This window comes from Aythya ferina (assembly GCF_964211825.1).
Source record: "Aythya ferina genome assembly, chromosome: 1".
Taxonomy (NCBI): domain Eukaryota; kingdom Metazoa; phylum Chordata; class Aves; order Anseriformes; family Anatidae; genus Aythya; species Aythya ferina.
Window position 1 is genome coordinate 122,672,764 of NC_140296.1, and position 14,681 is coordinate 122,687,444.

At 46.1% G+C, this 14,681-nt stretch overlaps 1 long non-coding RNA gene across 1 annotated transcript; it reads right to left on the reverse strand.

Moving 5' to 3' along the window:
- Positions 1–1,833: 1,833 nt before the first annotated feature.
- On the reverse strand, positions 1,834–14,165 carry LOC311425173. The gene is made up of 4 exons (XR_014686248.1): positions 13,645–14,165; positions 13,462–13,531; positions 10,110–10,242; positions 1,834–9,252 (listed from the first exon to the last, which is right to left on the reverse strand). It is a non-coding gene; the product is annotated as an uncharacterized lncRNA (long non-coding RNA).
- Between the last annotated feature and the right edge of the window lie 516 nt (positions 14,166–14,681).

Genomic DNA, 14,681 nt, shown 5'->3' on the forward strand with positions numbered 1-14,681 from the left:
CTCCTGTTGAAATCAGCTGCAGAGGGGGCCACTAAACTGGGTGGGCCCCCACAGCCTCCTTGATGCTGCTGTGTTTGCACGAGCCCTCTCTCTGTGTATCCCAGGCCCGCCTGCTCCCTGAAAAGTTACAGTGGTAATTAATCAGAGGTTAATCAATTAATCAGAGGTGTGGCACCTTAAACTGGTTGTCCAACCTCAATGCAGACCCTGGCGCCTATGCTCTTCTTCCAAGCCAGATGTTGTTTCTACCTAGCCTAGAATGACGGGGACTTGCTCATACCCCATGGGAATTTTGGGAGACACTTATTCTCAGTTATCTGAACAGGGTAACTGCCTTATTTTGCGTTTGCAAGGAAGCTAAGGAGACGCTGGGTGAGAAGATTTTTTTAAAAAAGGGCTAAAACCACCCAGAATTGAAGTTTAGGTTCCTGAAAGCACCTTCTTGGGGCTCCTTTCAGCCAACTCAACTCTACGAATCAAAACAAAGCTACAGCAAAGATATAAAACAAATACTGACAAGTGTATCTTGCCCTTTTCACCCACTAAGCCTGAGGAAGATCCAGCAACACATCCCACCACCTCCAGATTAATTCTCTAAACAACTCGTTAGACGGTGAAAGATGGACAGCAAGTACTTCTTTGACAGCTGTTTGCAGAACTGAACTACCACAGTGAAGGGGATGACATCTGAGCACACCTGATCTATGTCCCCTGACACGGGGGTCCCTCAATATCTCTAGGGATCTCTCTGTGCAGTTGACTGCTGATCTGAAATAGAGCTGTTGACCAAAATGAGAAATTTCCTGGGACTGGACAGATCTTGGGTGTAAATGGTCTGAATCACTGTCTGAGACTGGCACTACAGTCTACTCAGCATTGTGAATTAGCTACAATTTAGGCTATGGCTCCAAATTAGCAGTTATGGTCATCATTCAATTTTGTGTTCTGGCCTTAGTAGTGTAAACTTGCTACAGCTCTAAAAATAACCTAAAATGCTCACTGAAAACACATAAATAACTACATTAATCCTTTCCTACAAGTTCCTCTGCTTGCATTTCTCCCATCATTGGGAATAAACATGCATTCAGCTGCACAGAGCCAGCTCCTGCTCTCCTGTTCTGTTCAGGCATCAGGTTATTTAAAGACCTCTTTTCTTCATTTTTGAGCGCAGATACAGCAACAGAAGGAAAAGCTGGCAAATTTAGCTAAGAATAATGGTGTACTGCTTTACCTAGTTGATTCACTCTCCCCTTTGGGGGTTATATCTTGTTCTGCCTTTTCTTGCAAACATTATGCCACAATGGTAAACAAAATTACAAACAACTTAGTTCCGTTGTTCAGTCAGAGCAAAGATCAGGCATTTTCCCCAAAGCAATGGTGATTTTTCTGTGGCTGCCAAGATATGCTGCCGGAGTGAAATCTGTTCTGAACAGATGAGACACTCTGGTAAGGCGGCAATAGATCAGCTGTCAGCTCACACGTGTATAAGGAGAGATACGGGATGCTCAAGGAGAGATAACAGCTTTTGCAACCAAGAAGCAAGAACAGGGGACAGGAAAAAAAAAAAAAGAAAAAAGAAAAAAAGAAAAAAGAAAAAAGAAAATGAAATAAACACTGATGTTTGAGGAAACATGACAGAACTGAGGCAGATAAACTTAGAATTCAGATCTGGAGGGAGACTTCAAAGAGTGTAAAGACAGGACAGGTGATAAAAGCCACAGAAAGGGAAGAATTTAAAAAATGTTATCTGTCCTTCAGTGGGAGGGCAATACCTAGTGATAAAAGAGTGAAATTTCTGTTGTGTAGGTTACACATGATCCCCTGCATGGGATGTTTTTCTTCTCAAAAATCTGCATTTATTTACATTTTAATGCCTTTAAACACTGCTCTAGGTACAAAAGTTTAGGGTTGGGGTCTCAATAGTGTTTCAGGTTGCACAGTGCACATCTAAGAGAGCTAGGCAAAACCCATTTGCAGAGGACCTTCCACATTTCGTCCTCATTTCGGGAGGACACTTCTGACAACCCATTGCAACTGGAGTACAAGGACAGGGGGGTCAAAATTGATTTTGCTTGTGGACAGAGGCTCAGCTTCTGTAGATCTCTGAAACGCTGGACTGCGCAGATAGCAAGACAGCAGAGGGCACACTGCAGTCGCCGCAGGTACAGGTTGTCTCCGCTGCAGCCCGTGATCAGACCACACGGTAAATGCACACGCATGTCGCCTGAGGGACTGTTCAGTGAAGGAGGTAAATGTGTCACCCAGAAGGAGACAGACATCAGCCCACAAGAACGGGGAGGGAAGAGAAAGGAGAGCGGAGAGCAGGATTGTCACAGCTGAGGTGACAGCATGCTGGCAATATATGTCAAGGGCAATGTATAGAGCTCCTGAAGAGCAACAGATGAGGGGGAGTCACCTAGGGTTTTGTTGCAGAGCATGGGACAATCTGAAATAGCCTTCCATGTCCTGATGGTTTGAAGCATTTCAACTTGGCAAGGCTCTCATCTGTCCTTTCTGAGTCTTTCAGAACAAGAAAGTTAAAAAATATATATATTAAAACAACAGCAGCAATAGCAAAACCCCATGCTGTGATATCCGATGGACACCCACCAAGAACAACAATGGAGCTGGAGCCTTTACCACGACAGCCTCTGTGAAAGGGCCTGACATGAGGAGAGGATGCTGCCTGGGTGTCCCACAGATGCCTGTGGGCAGGAGGAGCAGTGCCATGTGGGCACAGAGAGAGCCCAGTGGGTCCAAGTGACGGTGTGACCCAGTCCTGTTTTCTCAGTCAGAATCCCAAAAGTCCCAAAGTCTCCCTGTTTCAGCCCCAGGAGGCTTGTCCCAATATAAACCGTTTAATTCCCATCTTGTCCTTGCCTTTCAGTTCTTCACTGCAGGAAAATGCCCTTCCTTCTCCGAGCTGCCTGGGCGACCGACAAAGCACCATAGGAGCATGGAAAGGAGACAGGCTTCCTGTCTCCAGCTGTGAATCAAATGGGCAAACTTGTCCACCCTCTGAAGAAACTCTTGCTGTTGCTTTCTGCCAACCTGTGAAGAATGGAGGTGATAGCCACGTGCCCATCCAGCATGCAGAAAGTGTACAGGACATCTCAGTGGCCTCCAACTGATGTGATGGCTTGGAGATATGCCATCAGCTCCCTTTTACGTTCACGTTGTTCATTACCCTTCAAATAAAAACACTGCTTTGTAGTGGAAAGGCCTCCTTTCAGCATTTGTATATATACGATAAGCTTCATAACATAATAAAGCAAAGCCCTCTTCAGAAAATCAGCTACCCATCCTTGGGGAAAGCAATGGATTATCTGCAGAGAAATTGACACTTTTGGGTCATATACCTGTGTTTCTAATGACACTGCTCACCATCAGCAGACCTTCCTCGTGGACAGGTAACCAAAGCTTCCCATCATTTCCAAGCCCCCTAGAGCACAGAAAACTCAAGCTGAGGATATTTGTTTCCCTTTCCACACGGCTGGCAAGAGCGATCTTGGTAAAATAAAGGCAGAAGGAAGTGGGCTGGAGCTGAGTGCAGCAAGAGGAAGAAAAAGTTGTGCTGAGAGAGTTCAGCCAGGGCTGGAGCAAGGGAAACAAAGAGGAGGTAGGGACAGATATTTAGGGGAACACACTGCACTCTGCCTGAAAAATAACTGCTGCTTCTCCACTATATGCTCTTTTGGAGCATTTTCTGCAAAAGAAAAACCCATTACAACAGGCACAGCTTTATTCCTTAGAAACGTGCCTGTTGGTAGAGCCAAGGAGACAACCCCTCTCTTACAGCGTGTTACAAAACCCCGCCGGCTCCCAACTGCCAAACATTCACCGTTTGTACTGAAATTTTCCATTCTTGCTCCCCGTCTCAGACATGTATTTCCTTTTAAGTTCTTACAGAAATAGCATCCTTGCTTTCTGAAAGAAGGCTTGGGAAAAGAATAGTTTTAACAGCACAGACTTGTTTTTCCAGCCATTCCAGAGCGGGGTAGAAATGCAGATAGCTGAAGCAAGAACTTTAGATTAGAGAAAGGAGGCATCTCCATTTATTTTTTTTTCCTTTGGATCCCTTTTTTCCCTTTTGATCCCTGCTCCCTGTTTGGATTTATCAGCACAAACACCAGAACTTTTTGAGCTACAGCTACCTGGCTGCTTTGGCTAACTGTTACAAATAGCCAGCGGAGCCTGGATGAAATTTCTGGGTTCTCATTCCTTTGATTTTACAGAGGAGTTCACACTCCTAAATCTTGGCAGCCTGACGCATTCCTGAAGATGAAGTAAAAAAGCTCCTCCCCTACCATTTTGCGACTTTCCTTTTCTCTTTCCACGCTTGCAGGGTTGCAGCAAGACTACAAAATTTGGCAGGATCCTTAAGCCAGGGTGAGAGAGACAACCTTTTTTTTTTTTTTTCTTTAATGTGGTCTCTTGAAAATCTGTTCGGATTTTGGGTTGAAGTACAAAATGTCACAAATTTCCACTTCCCATCTGTGACTGGCACAGCGCAGCTTGTGGTTCTGGCCACTCGCCATAACTCCCTGACAGTTTTACTGCCATGTGCAACTCCTGGCCCCGCGTCTCCACTCCACCGCTTTCCAGAGAGCTTTAATCCAGCTGATCTCCTGCCAGCAGGGAAGATGTGGCCAAGTGTGTGCCCTGGCTTTGGCTAGGGTAGAGTTAATATTCCTCCTAGGAGCTGGTCTCGTTGAATGACTAGAACAAAGGCCCACAGGATCCTTGTAGCCACAATGGGGAACGATGGACTAGATGGGTGGGCTACAAAGTGGGTGAAAGCAGGCTGGGCAGGTGGGCTCAAGGTGTAGTGGTCCATGTTTCAAGTCTAAAAGGAAGCCAGTGAGGAGTAATATTCCTCAGGGGGGCAATACTGGAACCAGTACCATTGAACATCCTCATCTACAGTGTGGAAAAGGAGGCAGAGAACACCTTAAAGAGATCACAGATGATGAGAACCTGTAGCTCAAAGCCACAAAACTTCACTTGTCTCCCAATGTCCTGAGCATTCAACTTGTGCTTGATTAAAGCACTTCAGGTTGCAGGTAGTAAATGTGGAGTATTCCCACCAAACATAATCCTGTGTTATCTGCAGTGCCTCTGACTTTAAGTCTCCCCCTCTTGGTCTCTAATTCCTGCTCCACATTTTAGGAATTAATCCAGGGAAGGAGGCGGCTCCTGGCTCTTCTCCAGCTGCCTGGTGGCTGCCTGGGACCCTCCTGAGCACTGGGAGCACACGCAGGACTTCAGTGGTCACTAGCTGGCACCCTTGTCACCTCTCCCTCGAATCCTGTGGCTAATGCTTCCTTAATTTGCTCACCTGTAAAGTACTTAACATCCATCTACTGAATTACGGTTTAATCGTGCAAGCTTCCCCGATAATGCTGCTCACTGACATCCAGAAAAGGGCCATCCAGAAAATGGCTGTAAAGCAGTCAGCAGCCTCGAAAATCAAGCTGACAGTGGCATGGGACCTGGGGGTGGGACTGGATGATCCCCTGGTTCGGCACCCTGGCCTGAAAACATTCCTGACGGAAGGCATCCCGTGTGGGCAGCCCCAGGCAAAGCCCTTCCTTCTTTCTTCTGACGCCTGAATCTGATCTGAAACCATGGATTTCTTCTTTATTAATGGATGTTAAAGTCCTATCAAAATTACCAGAATCAGAGACTGGCAGTTTTGGTAGCACATCAGAGACCCAAAGTCTTGCATTGTCTTAGCTGCAGTTGCTCAGAGCAGTGATCAGCATTTAATTAAGACAACTTTTCAAGCCTCCCTCACACCTCACACTACTCAGTTAATCTCCACATACATGGATGTGCACATACAAGAGGAAACTGGATCCCAGTATCACTTCCAGTCTCTCTTAAAACCTACCGGCCTAAAACCTATCTTTACATCCCCTCTACAAATAAAGAAGCTCGGATGATAACATATACTCTTATTTGATTAAAATAAGGGGCAGCTAGAGGAGGTAGTGGATGGAAGAGGAAGAGCTTGCTGTTGCATTTAGACTCTATTGTGTCATTTGATGAGCATGTCCCTTCTGGCTTAAATGGCCTTCCTGCTGCTGACAATGTTTCTAAGGCCAGCTCAGAAATTGTAAATCATAACAAGCATTAGCTGTACAATTCAATGCATGTCTTCATCAATAGCTGGCTCCCGGGCTCTTCATGACCCCAACGCTTGACACATTGATCACACAGGCAGCACTTGATGTCCCAGGGACTTCTCCTAAGCCATCCCACCCCGCTATCTTTGTCTGAAGAACTGCAGACATTGTTCTAGACCGAGTTAACATTGTCTTTGTGGGATTCGCCACACTGATGGAAAATATGTTAGCTAATGGCGTAGCTAAACAAAACCTACCTCCTGACAATAACTCACAATAAGCAGGCTGTGGTAACCCCTGTACTGAATACATCAATTGGCAGTTGCTGCCAATAACACAACACACGATTCATTCCTTGCAGTACTGCTTCCATTTGAGCCACAATGCCCGATATTTCCTTCTACTCATGCTTTCAAGCCATGTCAAAAAATTATGTTTACCATTTACTTTCTTTTTGCAAGGCACTACAGCAAAATGCCTCTTACCAACCTTTTTTTCAGGTTCATTGTATCCATTTTCCTAGGAATCACTGTTTGTCCTTACCCTTCAGCCTTACTCTTTTCTCTGCAGACATTTTTTTTTTCATTCCAAGAGCCTGCAAGAGCCAAGGGAGCTTGTTAGTCTTGAGCAGGTCAGCCTGCTTTCCTTGTTTCTTTCTAAAATCCAGCACATCCCACACTCTGCTTCTCTCACTATTTCTAATAACTTATTTGTAGGCACTGTAGTGCTGGACTTTCACATGTATTTCCTCCTCAAACTCTTCCTCCTCTTTTCTCCCTAGTCTGTAAGAAAATTATTTCTTGAAACTATTTTCTAGGAAAATAGTTTTGCAGCATTGCCTTCAGTTCATCCATATGCTACCAGAGCTCTTCCTATTACTTTACCTGTCTGAAGTGGTATTTTCCTTGCTTTCACCATGATTTAGCCCGTTTTCAAAGCAACTTTTTCCTTGCACTACCCCTTCCTCTTTTATACCCTCTCCCCAGTTATGAGCAGTGAATTTATGCTATTTGGGGTGTAAATCTTGAGGGCTGTGTCAGTATTTCTTGCACAGTTGCTGACTTCCAGAGGGAGGCTGCTGTTCGTTTGCTGCTGTTTTCATTTTGAATCAAACCTGATGCCTTCTCTTTCTGCAGTGTGGCCAAAACAATTCAGTTCCTCTGGGTGGATTTGCATTTTGCTGTGGCTTAATTTTAGAATACATTCCCTGCTTCTTGTAGGTAATGCTATTAGGGTGTTTTTTTTTTTTTTTTTGTCATGTTTCTCTCTGGGTCTGTCATGCATAAGAATATCATCAGGAGTGGCTCCAGCTCTTCACAGCCTTTATTTTGTGAATAATTTGGGGCATATCTCTAAGACAGGCGATATTTTAAGAAGCAGGCACTTGAAGTTCTGCCTTCTTAAAGTCACCAGCATCCTGCTTCCTTGGTCCAGCCCAGACTGCCAGTGCCCAGACCGAATGTTTAGCACACGGTGTGCATTTGCTGTGGAGAACAGATAGGTGACCTCATCTTGGGCTGTAAATAGCACCGTTTTTTCCTTATGGCTTTCTTTGTGTCTCAGTAGCCTATGCACCTACAGATAATAATGAGGTTTCTCCATTTTTTCCTGTGATTATTGTGCAAAATCAGCCCAGTGCTTCCTCCACTCTCTCATCCATCTTTAGCTACAGCACGGGCTCTCTCCTGCAGTCCTTTCTCAGTCATGCCAGTGGTGGGTGCCACCGTGTGTGTGCCAGCAGGTTCGTAATTCTGGGTAGCTGCTTGGTGCTCTGCACAATGCCATGTGTTGCACCAGCGTCCTGCTGGCGTGCCTTTGCTACGTGCTTCCCTTTAAAACCTGGATGTGGCTCAGGCTTTCTGCTCGCTCCCTCTTCTCTCAGCGATGTGCATGCCTGTCTGCTGTCTGTGCCTCTCTGTTTTAGGAGGCACCACCCCATGTCCAGCAGTAGCAAGGGCTTCTAGATGGCTGCGTTGTCCGAACAACCTCTGTTCAAATGCTGAATCGTTCTTCATTCCTGATTTTCTCTGTGTCTCTTTCTGGCTGGGTCCTCTTAAGATCTTTTCCTTCAGCACATCTCCAAGGCAGTTTTTGTTATTGCCTCAGCTATCCACTCACTATCTGTCTCAGACTGCCCGGGGCTTTTTTCCTAGAAAATTTGGGCTTGTGCATTAACTTTTTCCTTTGGAGAGCTTCCATGCGTGCTCTGTTCCTCTCCACAGCATTATGTCACCCCGTTTGCCCTTGCAGCCTCTCCAGTCCCCACAGATCACAAAAGGCTTTGCTCCACCCCACTTCTTTTGCTGTCTTTCCAGAAATTGGACTCTGCTCACCCCAAAGCAGAAGCAGGGGAAGCGCTCGAGGGGGTCTGTGAAGGTCAGGGTCTGGCTCCTTGCACAGACCTCAGCAAGAGGAGTGCGTTTGCGCACCCCAGCGAGGCAGCACCCATCATAAATCACCCCTCCCTTTGCTCCCATCCAGCCACAACACCACAGCCACACAAAACAGCCCAATATGTCCTCTTACTGGACTTCTGGAAAGGTGAGGCTTACTGAAAGGGCTCTCCTCTTTCCATCTGACAGGCCAGAGGTGGCCAGAAGCCTCCGAGGGAGATGCAGAGGAGGAAGAGAAGTGTTGCAGCCCCTTTTGTCAGCCCTGCAGCAGCAGATCAGCTGAACAGAACCATGCAGGACCCTGGGAGAAGCCAGTGGGAAAGAGGCTGCTGTTTGGCTTCTTTCAGCAGCCCGATGGCTGTTGCAAACCTTCTGCCTTGCAGGGAGAGGCTCAGACATCTTTCTTCCTGAGTCACGCTATCAGGGGACTGGCAAATGATGGAGTTTAGAGGTAATCACGCTCAAAAGCCCAATCAGATGAAAAATGTGCCCACTGGCTCTGCAGGCACAAAGCCCAGTGCCAGCGACAGTAAATACGGGCCCCGAGCTGTAATACAAGCAATAAATAACAGCACCAACGAGGGCTGGATTTCTCTTGTTAAGCTGGGGAAACTCTCCTCAGACGCCGCCTTTGTGCTGGTGTAAAATGCATGTAAACCAAGAGCAGAACCGAGCCCCGGGAGCCTAGCTCTTACTTCATGCGAGAGAGGCTGTTCAAGAAGTACTCCTCCCTGAAATCAGAGGGAAGTTATTGTGTTGTTTGGCACCTGCCCAAAGTGATTTCATTTTCTGTTGGGGATTAAGATGCATTAATAGCCTGAAGGCAGCACTTTCCTTGCCAAAAATGTCTTTCTTCCCCCCACCCCCCCCAGCCTCACTTTAAATATGAGGGCTTGCGGGTCAGGAGTGAACACCCAGCAAGTATAACTCCAGCTATCAAATTAAAGTGCAGCGGTATCATTTTCTTTTGAGCAAACACTGAGTTAATTAAAACGTGCACTCTGAACTCGGCAGATTTCACATTACTCACGAGAAAGGTACAGGTCTGCGTGTTGCAAAGGCAGACTAAAAATAACCAGCGGCGCAGCACCTGAATGACAGCCTGTAAGGCGAAGCCACGCTAAAAGTTTTTCTGGCACAGCCCTATCTCTAAGACTGTCATTTACCTTCAGCCCGCTCTCTGCCCCCAATCAGTATAGCAAAGCTGGCAAAAGCCCTCGTGGAAATGCGATTGTGCTGGCCAGAAAATCCTTTCAGCAGCAGAGCTGTGCTCTTGTTGGGGAAATGGCACAACCCACACGGGCCAAAGCCCTCCTGACCTGTGAAAGTCTCCCTTTGAGCCTGGAGAGGGAGCTGAATCCCCAGAGAGCCACTGTGTCGGGTGGGACTGGACAGATGTGGGGCAAGAAACCCGGCGAGCCCAATGCCACCAGAGCCAGTGCTACATAAAAGCAGCAATCTCGGTGCTGACAGAGCCAAGGCAATTTTGCTTTAGGGTTTTGTGCAAAAGATACTGCAAAGGGAGAGTAGCATTTCTCTTGAATACCATATTAATAAACGCCTGTGCACAGACCAAAGAATGACTTACCCTTTTTCCCCCTTCCCAAACTGTTTTCAATTACTTTCCCCTGATAATCTGGGTTCGGTTTATTTCTGCAGTGACATCCAAGTATGAAATTTTCCTTCTCTCCGCTGCACCTGTCACTCTCCGGCAGATTGATCTGAAAAACACAAAGGCACTTTAGTCATCTGAAAATCCCAGGCAGCAGTGTTTTCGTTCCTACCTGTGTAAATCTGGGGCAATCTCGTCTGCTTCAGTACACCCGTTTGATAGCTGAAGGAAGCCAAATAGCTGGCTGAAAAGCATGGGCTGTGAGGGTTGGCTGGCTTGCTGTACATCCAGAACAGCTCAAGAACAAAATGTTTTTCTGTTGCATGGTGTGATGACGTGCCAGCCCTCAGCTGGGAACTAGAGGGGTCCTTATAAAAGATGCTCCGAGGGGGGATAGTAAGTGGAGGGGAGTGGATGTGGAAGGTTGTGGCAGAGACATAGCAAATCTCTGATGAACGACTTTGTCTGGGTGTATTTACCACGTAATTACTGCACAGCCTAGCCCCTGGACAGGTAGGTGCCAGACACCGGGAGCATCTGTTCATCCCCAAGACGTCCTCTTATCTTTGCCCTTGCCTCCACAAAGTAAACAGGAGCGTGCGTGGAATTCGCTGCATCTATTATGCACTGAGTGAATAACAAGAAAGCGTTTGATTCTTGCCTAAAAGCATCATCTGCAATAGATCCCACTCTCACAGAAACGATGAGGCTTTAGGAGGTGTGTTGGAAGTGTGGGCATTAAGCAGAAGAAAGCGGTTTCGTTGTAAGAAGGGTTTCAACCAAAAGGAAAGCGAGCCAACATCCAGCTGCAAAATAAAAAACAAGTGTCATGGGCAAAGTATGGCTAAGGAGGGAGACGTGTTGTATCTCTAAAGGCACTCGCAAGGAGAGGAATCCAAGTGATGAAGTCCCAACAGGCTCATATCAGGAGCAGGTCGCTCTGCTAGGTCCCCTTGTAAAAGGAAAACAAAACGGCTCGTCAAGAACTTGCTGAAATAACAGGCAGGGAATGGCTGTCTGGGGGCTGCCAGCTTTCGAAGGGATGCTTAACTTGATGGAGGAGACATCTGGAGGTACGGATGGGCAGAGCGCCACGCTCTTGAGGAGGACACCTCTGCCATCCTCACAGGCTTGCCCAGACTAATTTTTTTCTCCTTGGGCAAAGCAAACTTTGGTATCCGGATCAGTCTGCTGTCACAGAACAGCCATGGTCTGTGTAGCAAGGTCTGGAGCAGGCTGGTGCCAGAGCTGCTTCCCCTTCCTTACACAGCAGCGAACAGGGAAATGCCATCTCCTGCCAGGAACCGTGCTGCACTCCGTAGGGTGCATTTTGCTGAACCTGGAGTGAATCCTGGGCTCTAGCCCACATCCTCAGAGGTAATTTACATGTCAACAGCAGCTAGGATCAGTCACAGAGAGTGGTTTGCTTCAAATCAGTGTCATAGCCAGGGACCAAATCCATTCTGGACCACCTTCAACAGGGGCATTTCAATAGCAGAACTGGTTTCCTTAACCTGATCTCCTATTTTCCTGGTCACAAGTATAAAACGCACAGGTATGGTCTCATCGAGAGGTTCGGCCGCCCCTGTTGCCTTCAGGGTGGATGTTAATCCTATAATCTCCCTCAGATTTGTTGGTGTTGAAATGTCACCTGTGTAAATCTATCGCAGTTCAGGCCACGCAGAACCTGCTCCATGGAGCCTTCCTTGAGCACCGTGAGGACAAATGGGAACTATAGAAGGTGTGTCTTCCAAAAATCGTCACAAAAGTTGTCAGCCTGGCACTAGGGCGAGGGGAAACTTGCTGAAAATTGCTGTGCAGCAAGCAGACGAGACCCCTGCGTTGGTGCCAGCATCACCCTTGTGTTGGTGACCAAAAGCCACCACCATCCCACCATGAATCATAGCAGTGGTGCCTTTGGCAGCATAAGGACTGCCTGGACGTTATTCTCCTAGCCAATTAACAACCCTAGCTAGCAATTAGGCAGTGCAGACGACAGACGGGCTGGTGCTTCAGCTCGTGTTTAGATTTACTAGTGCAGACAAAGCCTCTGCTAATATGGTGGGCCAAATCCGGCGCACTTGTACAGGGGCTTTGGCTGCATGGTAGCCCAGTGCATTCAGCCAAGGGCAAAACACGTGTCTGAGAGCAGGCTATAACAATAAACAGATTTTTTTTGCTTGCAACATAATAAAAAGTCATCTTAGGAAGTTAAAAGTAGGGCTGTGTGTGTGCCAACAAGGACTGCTTAGCATAGGGAAGAAGTAATAAATATCACTGGCTGGGGGGCCATGGGCTCTCCTGGAAGCCCAAAGCTTGTTTCCTTCCCTTCCCTTAGGAAGGAGGCTCTGTAGGAGCCTATAGTCTATAGGACACTATAGGAAATGTAGGAATCTTCCCTGGAGATTCCTATAGCTGCAAGGACTCTCCATGTTTTGGTGTTGTATCATTGCCATCATCCTGCAGGGACATGTGCACTGAGACAGTACTTTAATACCTTGTTATAAAAAAGCTCTTTGCAAGCTGAAAGCACGTTGGCCAAATGTGGATTTGGGTCTAAAAGGTTGGCTCCAAACCTCTCATGAAATATATAAATAATTCAAGGGATTGATATCCTGCATCCTCAAACAATAAACTCTTCAAACAAGAAAAATCTACACAGAAGTGAAGGGCAGAAAGGAAGCTGAAAGTCCTCCTTTCTATTTCTCCAGGTAATTTAGGATCCTTAAAAATTGCTTTCAAGTTGCAAGAACAGCTTTCGCTATTGCAAAAATAGACAGCCATTGCTAGTTGCTTGTGCGAAAAGAGAAGCTGAATGCCCTCTGCTAAACAGTATTTTTTGTCCTGCTTTTTTTTGCTTATGAATTCTGAATTTCAAGCATTTGTTTTCTTGAACTTTCTGTGGGAAACAGAAAATCTTGCAGTAGTATTATAAAAGTAATATAGCAGTGGGTTAAAATTTTAACTTAGAATTAATTTCTCTTCTTGCTAATCTGTTAAAATGACTTCTGTCTGCTTCACGTTAAAAAAGTTCAGCTCAAGCAGCAGAGAAGCAGTAAGGGGAATAGATATGTTTCCTTGCTCTTCAGTTCAGATCTGACAAAATTCTTGTTTCTCTGCTGACTCTTCAGCAAAACCTCTACAAAATCAATGCTTTTCCAGGCTTGGCATTGCCGCTTGAAAAGAAAACTTAGGCAGAAAAAATACCAAAACAACAAGCCAACATTTTTATATCTTCTGTATATTTTGCGAAGAAATAAGAAGTGAAGAACGGTGCAGTCTCTTCCTGTTTGTGGGACACCTTTGGAAACAAATCTCAATCTGTTACCTTATCATCTGGAACCAGTCTGCACAGGTCCATTGGGTTCAGCAGCCCAAGCAGCCCGCTGTGCAAGGAGCTAGAAAAAAAAAAAAAAAAAAAAAATTAAGATCATTTATAAGCTAAGAGGCTATTGCAGCAGCCTTCCCTGGCAATTAATTTCAGGTGTGACTGACCAGATAGCTTTCTCACCTGAGCTGCTTTAATTATTTCCAGGAGTGCTGTAACCATCCCTAAGCTCTCCTGGGTGTGACTCCACAGCTGAACACCCCCATAACCAGGGGGTTATGTGCCCAAGCACAGATCTGGAGATCTGTGCAGCCACAGGGCTGTGCAAACCTTTCAGCTCTCTACAGAGAGTGAGGCAAGGCAGTGAGAGACAGAGTGGAGTCTTCTCTTGGAAACTTCTTCCTTGTTTAATTCTTCTGATTTGCTTTTCAGGGTCAGCAGGCCTAGTCCTGATGCTGCACAGCGAGGAGTGGAGATTTTCCTAAAGGTTTTAAACTTATTTCTTCCCTGATCTGCCACCAGAGGGCACGGCTCGCTTCCCTGCAAGGCGAAGCACCAGTCAACTGCAGGGGTTTTGCCTGCTGGAAAAGCCTGGTGCCCTTTACCTCCCTCTGCCCTCCGTGCCTCCTTTGGCTGGACCTGAAAACCTGTCAAAAAAAAAAAAAAAAATAAAGCACCTGCTCTCCAACGATGGCATCATCATTTTTGGGGGGCTTGTTGATTAGAATAATGAAAAATTGCTTTAAAACATCACAAATCAAATGAAACAGAAATGGTATCAGTGTATCAATAAACGTTATTTCCTTTTTTTTTTTTTTTTTTTTTTTTTAAGTGATAGATATGAATGGGAATTTGGTCGTAAAAGGACAAATAAAAGGCATTCTTTAATATTTCCGTGTCAAAGTGCTCGGTATCAGAGCCTGCTGCGATGGAGAAGACGAGGAGTCTTCAGATGGGTGACTTTAGGGCATACAGATTTCCCAAGCAAAGAATTTCCATGGAAATGATCAGGCTGCTAAAAATAAGTACCAGGAAATCGAAAGGATCCACTCCACGCAGGCAGAAATGTGTATAAATCAGCATTTCGTGAACACTCACCATAGGGCATCAGCAGGTTTTTAATGGGTGTCTCACACATCTGTTTGCATCCCCTGTCTCTGAGAAGCTGTCTCTGGGCACACAGGGTGTTAAGGCTGGGCTGCAAATGCCCTGCAAAGCCC